Genomic DNA, 13,203 nt, shown 5'->3' with positions numbered 1-13,203 from the left:
CATGAAGTGAAACCATTTTCAGTCATTACATTGTTAAACCTATCGTGCCAAGCCTTGGGTGCTTGTTTCAGTCCATAAAGAGCTTTACGAAGACGAAGAACTTTATTTTTTGGGATTTTCATACCAGGTGGAACATCCATGTAAACTTCTTCATTAAGATCTCCATTTAAAAAAGCATTTTTGACATCCATTTGGTAAATATTTCATTTTCGAATTGAAGCAATGGTGATAAGACATCTGATAGTAACCATACGAGCTACTGGAGCAAATGTCTCTTCATAGTCAATCCCATATTCTTGACTGTACCCTTTAGCTACAAGACGAGCCTTATACCTTTCAAGAGAACCATCACTCTTAGTCTTGACCTTGAACACCCATCGACATCCTATAGTTTTCTTGCCATTGGGAAGAGATTGAAATTCCCAAGTGTTAGCTTTCTTAAGAGCTTTGAGTTCACTCTCCATGGCTTCTCTCCATTTATTACATTGTTTGGCTTCTCCAAAAAATTTTGGTTCAAAATAAGAGTGAATGACACTCAAACAAGCTCGATATTTAGGAGAGAAAGAATCAAAAGATACGAATCTAGAGGGAGTCCTTCTAGTTCTTTCAGTTCTCCTAGGACGAGAATCATAAGTGGAAATAGTCTCACTAGGTTCACTATATAGTTCAATAGCACTCCTAAAGGTGCTTCTATCTCTATGCGAATAAGTGATGAGTTCTCTAGATACATTTTCTTCTTGAGGGGTAGAAGGGTTAGAGTTATTGTTGATCACAACCATTTCATTTTCATTATTATATGTTGATTCATCATCACTAGAGATATCATCATCCTTAGAGAAAAGGTCAAAAAGAAAGGAGTAATCGGCATTTTCTAAATGAGATTCATTTTTTTCAAAACCACTATCATTTTCCAAAAAAGTTACATTCCTTGAAACATATAATTTATCATTCTTAGAGTCATAACATCGAAATCATTTTTGAGTTTCCGAATAGCCAAGGAAAACACAAAGAATGGCTTTTGGTGAGAGTTTATCATTTTTATCGGTAAGAACAAAGCACTTACAACCAAAAACTCTCAACCTATTATAATCAGCTTCTTTTTCATATAGAATCTCAAAGGGAGAAATTTTATCTAAATTTTTGGATGGAAGTCGGTTGATAAGATAGACGGAAGCAAGAGCCGCTTCGGCCCAAAAATTTTTAGGAATATTTTGGGAAATGAGAAGGGTTCTAGTGGTTTCAATGATATGCCTATGCTTTCTTTCGGCCAAACCATTTTGTTGTGGGGTCTTAGGACACGATATTTGATGGACAATGCCACAATCCTCAAGATATTTCTTAAACTCATTAGAGAGATATTCACCTCCGGAATCGGTCCTAAATATCTTTAAATTACTATTAAATTGATTTTTAATCATTATATGATATGTTTTAAAACATGAAAAAACTTCATGCTTATGTTTGAGAAAATGTATCCAACAATATCGTGAGAAATCCTCTACAAAAATCACATTGTAAGCAAAACCACCTTTGGATATGACAGGTGTCGGTCCCCAAACATCCGAGTGAATAATTTCAAAAGGTTTAGTACTAAACATAGTTCTTGGTTCAAAAGGTATACTTCTCATTTTTCCAAGAATACAATCATTACAAGAGAAAGTATTTTTACAAAGATCTTTAACAAAATGTAGATAAGATAACTTGGTAATGTTGGGATGACCAAGTCTCTTGTGCCAAACATTTATGTCTTTATGTTGGGCCACATTACAAAAGGTGTTTTTAGGAATTTGAAGAAAGTCTCCTTTCCTAGAGCCGTCCCCAATCAATCTCTCGGACCGGTGATCCTGTATTAAACATTTATTAGATGAGAATTGAATGTTACACCCAAGGTCCGTGAGTTGAGAAACAGAAAGCAAGTTTAAATTTAATTTTGGTATAAGTCTAATTTTTAGAATAAAGAAGTTTTGGGTTTTAAAATTTTCAATTCCCTTAATTTTTAGAGAAGTACCATCCGCGGTCGAAACAAAAGAAGGTGACGCATTTTTAGAATACTCGGAAAGAGATGAAATGTTTGGGGTCATATGAAAGGATGCACCCGAATCTAAGAGCCAAGAAGTTTTACCTGGAGGAGAAGAGGTGGATACGGCGACACCGGAAATAGCTCCCTTTAGAAGAGGTTGAAGAGCCTCCACAATTTGATTGAGAGATAGAGCTTCTTTTGAAGATTCCTCTTTGGAAGGTTGACATGTAGTTGTCATTGCTAGAAGTTTCTTCCATTTTGGGCAAACTGGTTTGATATGACCCGGTTCTTTGCAAAAGTGACACGAGATTTTGCTATAATCTCTTCTTCCTCCTTGATTTTGATTCTTAAAATGAGGAGGTCTATATGTTCTTAAATTGTTACCAGGTCTAGAAACGGCATTAACACCATCACATTCTTCTTGATTTGTGGATATTGTAAGCACACTAGGATTTTGCTTGCTAATGCCCATACGGGTTTCCTCTCCACTTAATTTAGTTAAGACATCTTCAAGAGAAGGAGAGGTAAAAGCGGATAGGAGCGAAGATCTTATTTGCTCAAACTCGGGCCTTAGCTCATTCAAAAAATTGAAGAATCGGTCTTCTTCTAATTGCTTATGACGAAGCTCTATGGCTTCTCCACTCCACTTGGGTTCAAGCATGGCAAGCTCATCCCAAATTGAAGAAAGTTCCGCAAAATACTCTCTTATAGACATATCACCTTGAACAAGAGTTAACGCTTTCTTTTGAAGATAATACTTATGGGACAAGTCTCTAGAAGTATACATCTTCTCAAGATACTCCCACGCTTGAGAAGCTTTTTTAAACTTTATAATATTGGCATTAATCCTTGTCTCAATGGAAGAGAAAATCCAAGACAAAATCTTGAAATTATTCATTTCCCATTGCTCATGTTTCCTACTATATTCCTCAAGAGCATTAGTTCTTTCATCTCCCTCAAGGATTTTGATTTCCCCTTCTTTAACCAAAGTAATTTTAGGCTCGGGTTTCAGAATCGAGCCTTGAATGTAACCCCAAAGCCCTTTCCCTTTGATGTGAGCTTTCATATTTCCGGCCCACACATGATAATTTGAGCCATTTAACTTGAAACCAAGAGAAAAATGGGAGTCTTTCTCACCCATTAGAGAGGAAAGAAGAAAGAAAAGAATACGTATCACAATAAGATTTTAAATCTTTCTTGTTGTAGTAATCTTCTAAAATATTGAATGAAGAAGCGCCTCCACTCCAATCACCAAAAAGTTGAAGGCACGTTTTTCGAGGCACTTGATATTGAGAAGAATCACACCAATTTCTTTCTCCAAACAACCTTGCTCTGATACCATGTGAAAATCTCTACAAAAAAAGATTGTGTGTAACACCACAATACAAGAAATACAAAGAGTGCACAAAGGCACAGAGGAGAACACTCACAAGTGCACGAAGGCACGGATACACATGCACAAAAGCATGAAACAAAATGAACTTCAATTCATAAGTTCCCAAGAGGGGCTTTACAATATTGCATATGCACTCACAAAAAAGAATATGTTTACAAGGGCCACTAAGGCCTATTTATAATGCAAAAAGAAGCCACAGGTGCAGCTCAATATGACTGTTGGAGCTGCACCCAACGGTCACATTTGTGACTGTTGGGGCAGCTCCAACAGCTATATGGAGTTGTTCCTTTCACAACAGTCAAAAAGAAAAAGTGTAAAAAGCAAAAGTAAATAAAAAAAGAAAAAGTAAAAATGTTAGCCCATTAGGGTGGCTGACACCTATTGAGTAAAAGGACTGAAATACCCCTGATGGGTATTTCAGTTTACAGTTAAAAGAGACATAATATTTTAACAAAAGGTTCTATCACAAAATGGTAATCTTTTCATTTTGCCAAGAATACAATCTTTACAAGTAAACTTTTCATAGTTAAAAAAATTTTCAAGATCAGGAAAATGTTGGATTTTGGCCATATGAGGATGACTAAGTCTTTTATGCCACAAATCCAACTCTATTTTCTCAATGTTATAACAAAAAACATTTTTAGGCAATTCCAAAAAATCCATGTAACAGAGTCCTCCTTCTCTATGGCCTTCCCCAATCAGCTTTCCTGACTGACGATCCTGTACCCAACAACCATGAGAAGAAAATGAGATATTACATCCATAATCAAATATTTGAGAAACAGATAGAAGATTTAAATTTAGTTTAGGAATATATCTTACTTTTGGAATAATTTTTTTTTAGTTTTATGGACTTTTTCAAAATTTCTTATTCATTCTATTTAAGAGAGGTTCCATCAACTGTAACAACTTTTAACACAATTTTTTTTTGAATTGAAACATTCAGATAGACTATTATCAATTGGAGTCATATGAAAAGAAGCACTAGAGTCAAGAAGCCAAGGAAAGTTACCTGGATCGAAAAAGGATGAAACAACTGCTCTAGTTGAAGCTTCAGATGATGAGGAAGACCCTTTGATAAGAGGTTGAAGAATCTCCATTAATTGAGTCATAGAAACCGGTGCATCTTGATCTTTGGGTTCTGATCCAACAACCGCAGTTTTTTTTTTCCCTTAGCTCTCTAAGTTTAGGACAGTGAGGCCTATAATGCCCTGTTTCATGACAATGATGGCAAATGATTTTTCTCTTGTCAAAGACACCATTTTGTCTATTGAAATGAGGTGGCCTGTAAGAACGTATATGGTTACCCGGTCTAGATACAGCCAGAACAGAATCATCCTCTGGTTTTGGAGTATTCTTTTTAATTCTATTTTCCTTCATAGTTAGTTCCTCTATAGTATCCACAATAGAGGGAACTTTTCCTCAATGAAGAAGAGCCGATTTAGTCGACTCAAATTTTGGTCTTAAATTGTTTACAAATTGATAAAAATGCTCCATGTCAAGTTTTTGACTGAGCTTAATATCTTCGGGACTGCCATTTTGACTCTAAAAGAGTCAATTCTTCCCAAAGTTTGGACAATTCATTGTAATATTCTTGAATGATTTTATCATTTTGAGTCATAGTCCGAACTTTGTCTTGTAAATTGCACACATGTGCAATATCTTTAAGGGAATACATATTTTAAAGTTATTCTCAAGCCTTATCGGCATGTTCGAACTTAGCAAGGCTAGAGTATTTTTTAATGTCTATGCTATTAATTAGCCATGACATAATTTTTGCATGCCCTATCCTCCACTCTTTTTATTTCTTTTCATAAGTGGCTAACGCCTTGCTCTTCTCATCTTCCGTTAGAGAAACTTCTTTATCACTCTCTACTTTGGTAAGAGATAGTCTAGGTTCCGAATCGGAACCATCAACTATACCCCTTAGCCCTTTTCCCCAAATGTGATGTTTCATAATCGAAGCCCATATTACATAATTAGTATCGTTTAGCTTCATAGGTATGATGGTGATTTTATCGTTGTCATCCATCTTTTACAAGAGTATGAAGGAATTAGATAAGAGAAGAGAAATAGAAAGAGAGAAGAAAAGAGAATAAGAGAGAGGATGCAATACAACTTTTTGTAGTAAGAGAGGTTCTTCAATAACCTCCTTTCTTCAACGAATCTTCTTGAGCCAAGAACAAAGTGATGAAACACTTTTGCAAGTGAGACACGGAAAACGAGGTAGAAGCTTTCAAGATCTACGCTCTCCACAACTCTGATAACATGTAAGAAAATGGTGGTCTTCCACAAATGCACTTGAATCCATCAAAAGAATGTCTAAAAAGACACTTCAACCAAACCCATAAAAGGGTATAAAAGGAAGAACACAACAATAAATAAATAAATCTTTATTGATAATGAAAATGCTTAAGAAGCATTTCTAGTATTTTACAATGGAGGGGTTCACCCTTATTTATACAAAGAGAATGGGGTTGGGAGAGCTCACTCTGAGCTCTCCCCCAAAAGAGTCGTTGGACTCTAGTCCAATGGCTCTTAATGTAGCCGTTTCACTCATAGCTAGTCCAATGTGAACTAGATATGAAAATAAATACATTAAAGAAAATAAAAATAAAAAAAGATAATAAAAAAGTATATATAATAATAATATAATATTATATTATTATTATATATATGTTACATTACACTTTACATTTTAACAAGATCCATGAAAATACCAAGATGAACACTCAAAGCACCATAAATAGGCTAACATACAAAACCCACTCAATGGGCACACGAGAAACACTCACAAATATAAAAAATATTGTTTTTATTCAAGTGGAATCCATGCAAAAAGCATTACATGAAAAGGGGATTCATCCCCTATTTATACACAAAGTGGGAGCTCCATGGAATCATTGGAGTTGGAACCAACCTCCAACGACTCTATTGACTAGTCAACCAATGTGTTGACTAGTTTAATAAGAATTAAAAAATTTAAAATAAACTGACCTAGTTACCTATATATATATAAATATATATGTATTTACACAATGGATATACATTTTTTGTTAGAAAGTATGCGGAAATGAATTACAAGAATGCATAATGCATTTATAAGGTCCAACATTGGACAAACACAACCCCATAATGGGGAATAACACAATGGTCCACTAAGGGACACCACAAGAAGCCTACGAAGAGGCATAAGTTACATAAACTTTATTGAATGTGAGGGCCTAAAAGGCCATGCCTTACATGGGGGAATACCCCTCTATTTATACACAAAGGAATGAGAGAAAGAGTGAGAAAAGAGTGAGAGAGAGAGAGCATTGGGAGGCCCAAAAGGGGACTCGTTGGGCCCCCAACGGTCACATTTGTGACCGTTGGGGGTCCAACGACTCCTTTAGTTGGGACCCCCAATGCAATGCATTAAATGCATTTTACAATAAATGAAAAATAAAAAGCAAAAAGAAAATATAAAATAAAATACATGTAAAAGATGTAAAAAGACTAAAATGCCCCTAATGGACAGATTTACAAAAATACCCTTTATTGGGTATGATGAGATAAATACATATATATGTATATATGATTACATATATTTTAACATTTTTAACACTCTCCAAACTTACAGTTGGATAACTGAAAGTTTGCCTAAGAGAAAGTGAAATCTAAGAGCTGAGAGAGGTTTGGTAAAAAAGTCTGTCAATTGGTATTGTGAGGTAACATAGGGAAGATCAATAGTGTCATGTAGATACTCCTCTCGTACATAGCAACAGTTCATCTCAATATGCTTGGTACGTTCATGAAAAGTCTGGTTGTTGGCAATGTAGATGGAATTTTTGTTGTCACAACACATTATGGATGCTTCTTTAATCTAGACTCCCATGTCAGCCAACAATCTTCTTAGCCAGACCACTTTCATAGTGGTTGTAGGCTTGTAGCTATGGCTCGGTATTCTGCTTCAATTGAAGAAACAAAGACCTTTTGTTGCTTCTTACATCTCTATGAAATCAACGAGTCACCTAAAAACATAAAAAAATCAGTTGTTGAGTGTCGGTTATTGGGATCACCTACCCAATCAACATTAATATAAACAATTAAATCTAACGATGAAGTAGACAAAAAAAGTCTTCAAAAAACAAAAGTTTTAATATATCTAACAATGCACAAAATTGTTCCTATATGAACAGTGGTAGGAGCATGCCGAAACTAGCTTGTTGTGTAAACTACATGCACAATGTCAGGTCTCGTAATTGAGAGATATGATAGTGCCTCGACAAGTTTGTATGGTGTCGGGTTTTCAAGTGGTTTCCCATCATCAATATTCATTTTGACATTGACAACTTCGGGAGTGTCAACCTTCTTTTCATCTGAGATACCAGACCTGACAACAATATTTAAAGTAAACTTAGATTGAGTCAGCAGATAACCTCTAGAAGAATAAGAAACTTCTATACCAAGATTTAAAAAAAAAAAAACCAGATCAATCATTTCAAACTGTGTTTTGAGAAGCTTTTTAATGTGTTCAACTCCCTGTTTATCACTACCGGTGATTGATCATATCGTCCACGTAGAGGAAAAGTATAATAACACCTGCATAAGAAATCTTAACAAACAAAGGTGTGTCAATCAAACAAGATTGAAATCCAACATAAAACATAACTTGACTAAACCTATCATACCAAACCTTTAGGTCTTGTTTAAGACCATACATGGCCTTGTCTAAGCGAAGAGTTTTTCCTTTAGGGATAACTATGTTAGGCGGTGTTTCCATATAAATTTCTTTAACCAAGTTTTCATTAAGAAAAACATTTTTAACATCCATTTGATATACAAGTCATTTCTTCGTAAAGGCAAGGGCTATTAAGGTCCTAACTGTGGTAATTCTAGCAACTGGAGCAAAGGTTTCCTCATAATTTATTTCATACTCTTGAGAATATCCCTTGATAAATAATATGACTTTGTATCTTTCACGAATTTCCTCACTCTTAGTTTTAACCTTATATACTCATCGACAACTTATAGGTTTCTTTCTTTGGGGAATGTCTTGGACAATCCAAGTATTCGCCTTTTCTAAGGCATCTAATTTCACTCTCATAGCTTTTACTCACTGAGGATGTTCCTTTGCTTCAATATAGTTGGAAGGTTCTATGTAGGAATGTATTAATGCAATGTAGGCTTGATACATAGGTGAAAATGACTCATAGGACAATTTTTTTAAGGATTTTTGATACTTTAGATGACCTTCTGGTTTGTATTTTCATTGGTATACTTTTCAAGAGCACATGGATGTTCAGAATTACCATGCCTGAAATATTGGATACCATCTTGATCCTTATGAGATTGTTCTTCATTCATCACATCACTTTGAACTTTTTGATCTTCATCAATATCACAATCACCAATCTTTAAAATTAAATCCAACAGAAAAGAATACTCATTTATTTTCTATTTTTTCAATTTAAAAAAAAAAACTTTATTTTTCTAAAAATGATACATTTCTTGAAACATATAGCATTTTAGTTTTTATAGTCAAAACATTTGTAGCCTTTTTTATTATTTGGATATCCTAAAAAGACACAAGAAATAGCACAATGAGAGAGTTTGTCATTTTTGTCAGTAAAAACAAAACACTTACATAAAAAAAACTTTCAATCTAGAGTAATATGGGACTTGTTTAAAAAGTTTTTCAATAGGAGATACGTTTTTTAAAGAAGAAAATGACATTCTATTAATAAAATAAATTGTAGTTAATATGGCTTCAACCCAAAAATTTTTAGGTACTTGGTTTGTAATGAGCAGAGTTTTTGTTGTTTCTATAATATGTCTATGCTTCCTCTAAGCTAAACCATTTTATTAAGGGGTATAAGGACAAGATTTTTGATGTGATACCATATAGGTCTAGGTAATTTTTAAGTTCTTTTGATAAAAACTCTCTCCTTGAATCAGTGCGAAAGATGAAAATATTATTCTTGATATGATTTTTGACTAATTTGTGAAATATTTGAAAATGTGAGAAAACTTCAGACTTGTGTTTAAGAAAATAAATCCAAGTGTGTTTCGTAAAATCATCCAAAAAAATTACATAATACATGAAACCACCCTTTGATATAACAAGTGTTGGTCCCCACGCATCCGAATGTATTAACTCAAGTGGTCGAGAAGAAAAAAATGCTCTTTCTTGAAATAGTAATCTCTTCATTTTACCAAGAATACAATTTTCACATGTAAAATTTTCAAAATTACAAAAAAAAAATCATCTTTGAAAAAAACTGAATCTTGGATATACTAGGATGGCCAAGTCTCTTATCCAAATCCAATTTCTGAACATTGCAACAAAATGTAGTCTTGGGTATTTCCAAAAATCTATGTAATACAAACCTCTTTCTTTATGGCCTTCCCCAATCAGCTTCCCTGACTGGCGATCCTGCACTCGACAGTCACGAGAGGAGAAAAAAACATTGCATCCATGGTCAAATAATTGAGAAGCAAATAAAATATTTAAGTTCAATTTAGGAATATATCTAATTTTTGCAATACAAATTTTTTTTTTTTTGAGAAATGTTTTCAAAATTTTCTATTCTTTTTATCTTAAGAGACGTTCTATCAGTAGTGAAAACATTTGACCCACTTGAGTTATGATATTCAGATAACATATCACCATTTGGTGTCATATGAAAAGAAGCACCTGAGTCAAGAAGCCAAAAAAAATTACCGGGATCGGAGAAGCCGAAGGAAGAGATCATGGCTCTAGTGGTTGATGATGCTCTTTTGAGTAGAGGTTGAAGAGCCTCCACTAATTGTGTCAAGGACATGTTTCCAATAGATGGATCACTTGACTCTTGTGGAGGTCCAACAGAAGCAACCTTCTCATATAGTTTTTTCAATTTAGGATAATATGTTTTCGCATGTCCCGGTTCACGACAATAGTAACAAATAACTTTCTTTCATACTCATTGCCTTGCTTATCATCATTTGACCTTCCATAGTGTGGTGGTTTGTAGGTACGAACATAGTTTTTTAATTTAGATACGGCTAAAATTGAGTCATTATCACTCTTAGAGATTCGTTTTTTAAGCCTATTCTCCTCGATACTTAATTCTTTTATAGTGTCTTCTATCGAAGGGACTTTCCTTCGATGAAGAAGAGCGAATTTGGTAGATTGATACTCCAATCTCAACCCATTAATAAATTGGTAAAAGTGCTCCGTTTTTATTTTATTTTGGCGGAGTTCTATGTCTTCCGGACAATGCCACTTTGGTTCAAGAAGAGCCAACTCCTCCCATAGTTCGGACAAACCATTATAGTATTTTATAATACTTTTGTCTTTTTTAACCATATTTTGTATCTTATCTTACAAGTTGTACATATATGCAATATCTTTAAGAGAATACATTCTTTTAAGATAATATCGAATTTAGCAAGACTTGAACACTTAATGTCGATGCCACTAATGAGACAAGATATAATCTTGGCATGTTTCATTCTTCATTCCTTCCACTGTGGTCATTGCCTTATTTTCTCTCAACCTCTGTAAGAGGTACCTTTTTCTCACCATCTATTTTGATAAGAATTAGTTTGGATTTCGGATCAGTCTCATCCACTGATTCCGACAACCCTTTTCCCCATATGAGATGTTTTATAATTGAAGTCGATGTTACATAGTTTGAATCATTGAGCTTGATAGGTTTTATAATGACATTTTCATTATCATCTATTTTACAAGGGTAAAGATAAAGAAATAAAAAAGATGAGAGAGGAGAGAAAGAATAGAGAAAAGAACATGAGCAAAGGACTCCACCACAATGCAAACACCACCGATCAAGAGCACAAACACTCCCTTTCCACGCAAGCACCACCAACCTATTTCTTGAAAAGCAATCACGATCTTACCACACTTGAGTAAAGAATCAAATTTGGAGTGGCATGATTTTCCATTGTACCTAAAACAAGTTCAGCTTAATCACCAAGCTCTGATACCATATAAAAAAATAAGAACCTTTAATAATGTTCTCAAAGTCACCAAAGTGGATACACAAAAGAGAACACATAAAGAACCATAAATAGGCTCACACACAAAACCCACTCAATGGGCACACAAGGAACACTCATAAATATAAAAAATATTGGTTTTATTCAAGTGGAATCCATGCAAGAAGCATTACATGAAGAGGGGATTCATCCCCTATTTATACGCAAAGTGGGAGCTCCATAGAGTCGTTGGAGCTGGACCAGCCTCCAACAGCTCTATTGACTACTCAACCAATGTGTAACTACTCAATCAATAAGAACTTAAAAATTTAAAGTAAACTAACCTAGTTACTTATATATAAATATATATGTATTTACACAATGGATATACATTTTTAACAGGTAGGATGACGTATTAAACCATTGGCAGATCAATTGATGCAGTTGCTGGGACAACGCAAAATCATGACCAAACTGTAATGAAGTTTCCAATTCCAGCACAAGCACAAAGCCACTAGGGAAAAATACACTCCACTAATGGGCAAACACAAAGCCACAAAGGACATACTTCACAAATGACACTCAAAGAAGCACAGTGTTTAAAAAATAATATCTTTATTCACTTGTGAAAATGCTCTAAAAAAGCATAGCCTTAGAATTGGTAAGACCCCATATATATAAGGGATTCAAATGCTACATGGGCTAGTCCAACTAGCCATTGGGCTAGTCCCAACAGCTAGAAATCAGAAAATAAAAAGCAAAGATGATGTACTAAACTACCCCTAATGGGTAGAGCCTATTTCAATCCAGTAGAAAGACCAAAATGCCCCTAATGGGCATACCTATTACAAGTCAAGAATATATATATATATATATATATATATATATATATATATATATATATATATATATATATATATATACCGAACTTGTAAAGAATGAAATGCCAAAGATTAGAAACAAAGGGGCAAGAGATAAAGATGTGATTCCTCATGCCTCTGACAGAAAAGGAACAATCTGCCAGATGAATGCCAAAGTGAAGTGATCCAAGATTTGTAGCCTACCTGCAGTTGCAAGGAAAAGCATCCAGGCTTCCCTTGGGAGGTGAAGACTACACCAAATATGCTCGCACCAAGATAGAGTTGGATGTTTGGGCCTTAGTCTTTTATGCCCTTTCATATATGGATGCTACTAAATAACAATACTGACTATATGACCTTTGTTACATGACTCACCGTGATTAATATAACATTTTTGGCTACTTTGACAGTTTGGCAACTCTTGCCTTTAGGAAGGGAGCAAGGTCACAATTATGGGTCTCTACAGAGGTGCAAATCTCATCTACTATATCTGGATTGACCTATTATATATATATATATATATTGATTATAATGTAGTTGTGTAATGACTAGAGGCACAAGTCAAATCTTTAACAGGATTGAGAGAGTACAAAGTTGAAAAAGAGGAATTGCCGCTCCCATCCACCACCCGTCCTAAAAAAAATAGAAAATACATGTGCATTGACAAACTTAGGACATGAAAGCTGATAAATAATTTTGGAAGAAAGTGTCTAATCAAACAGTTTTAAGCTGTTTCTTGTCTGAAGGGTCAAGTAAGCAGATCAACATGAATCTTTTTTCTTTTTAATTTTTTGATAATAGCTCTTCAAGGCCTTCAAGTTTCATCAGCGGTGTTATTCATGTTGCATGATTTCTGAACTAAGTTTTGGTGCCCAATGAATTATCCTTTGTGATGGAAAAGTTCTCATCAAAGTTTTCCTTTTGTTTTTTGAGTGAACAGCTTAATTGTTTTTTCATGATTATTG

The 13,203-nt window shown here is 34.5% G+C and overlaps 1 pseudogene across 1 annotated transcript in view; it reads left to right on the top strand.

Moving 5' to 3' along the window:
- LOC149811559 (AP-4 complex subunit epsilon-like) overlaps positions 1-13,203 on the top strand; it is a 41,272-nt pseudogene that overhangs the window by 18,111 nt on the left and 9,958 nt on the right. The window lies entirely within an intron of this gene.

This window comes from Nuphar pumila, chromosome 17 (assembly GCF_984573655.1).
Source record: "Nuphar pumila chromosome 17, dmNupPumi1.hap1.1, whole genome shotgun sequence".
In the NCBI taxonomy this organism is placed as follows: domain Eukaryota; kingdom Viridiplantae; phylum Streptophyta; class Magnoliopsida; order Nymphaeales; family Nymphaeaceae; genus Nuphar; species Nuphar pumila.
Note: the sequence above shows the minus strand (reverse complement) of the source record. Positions and strands in the feature narration are given on the sequence as shown.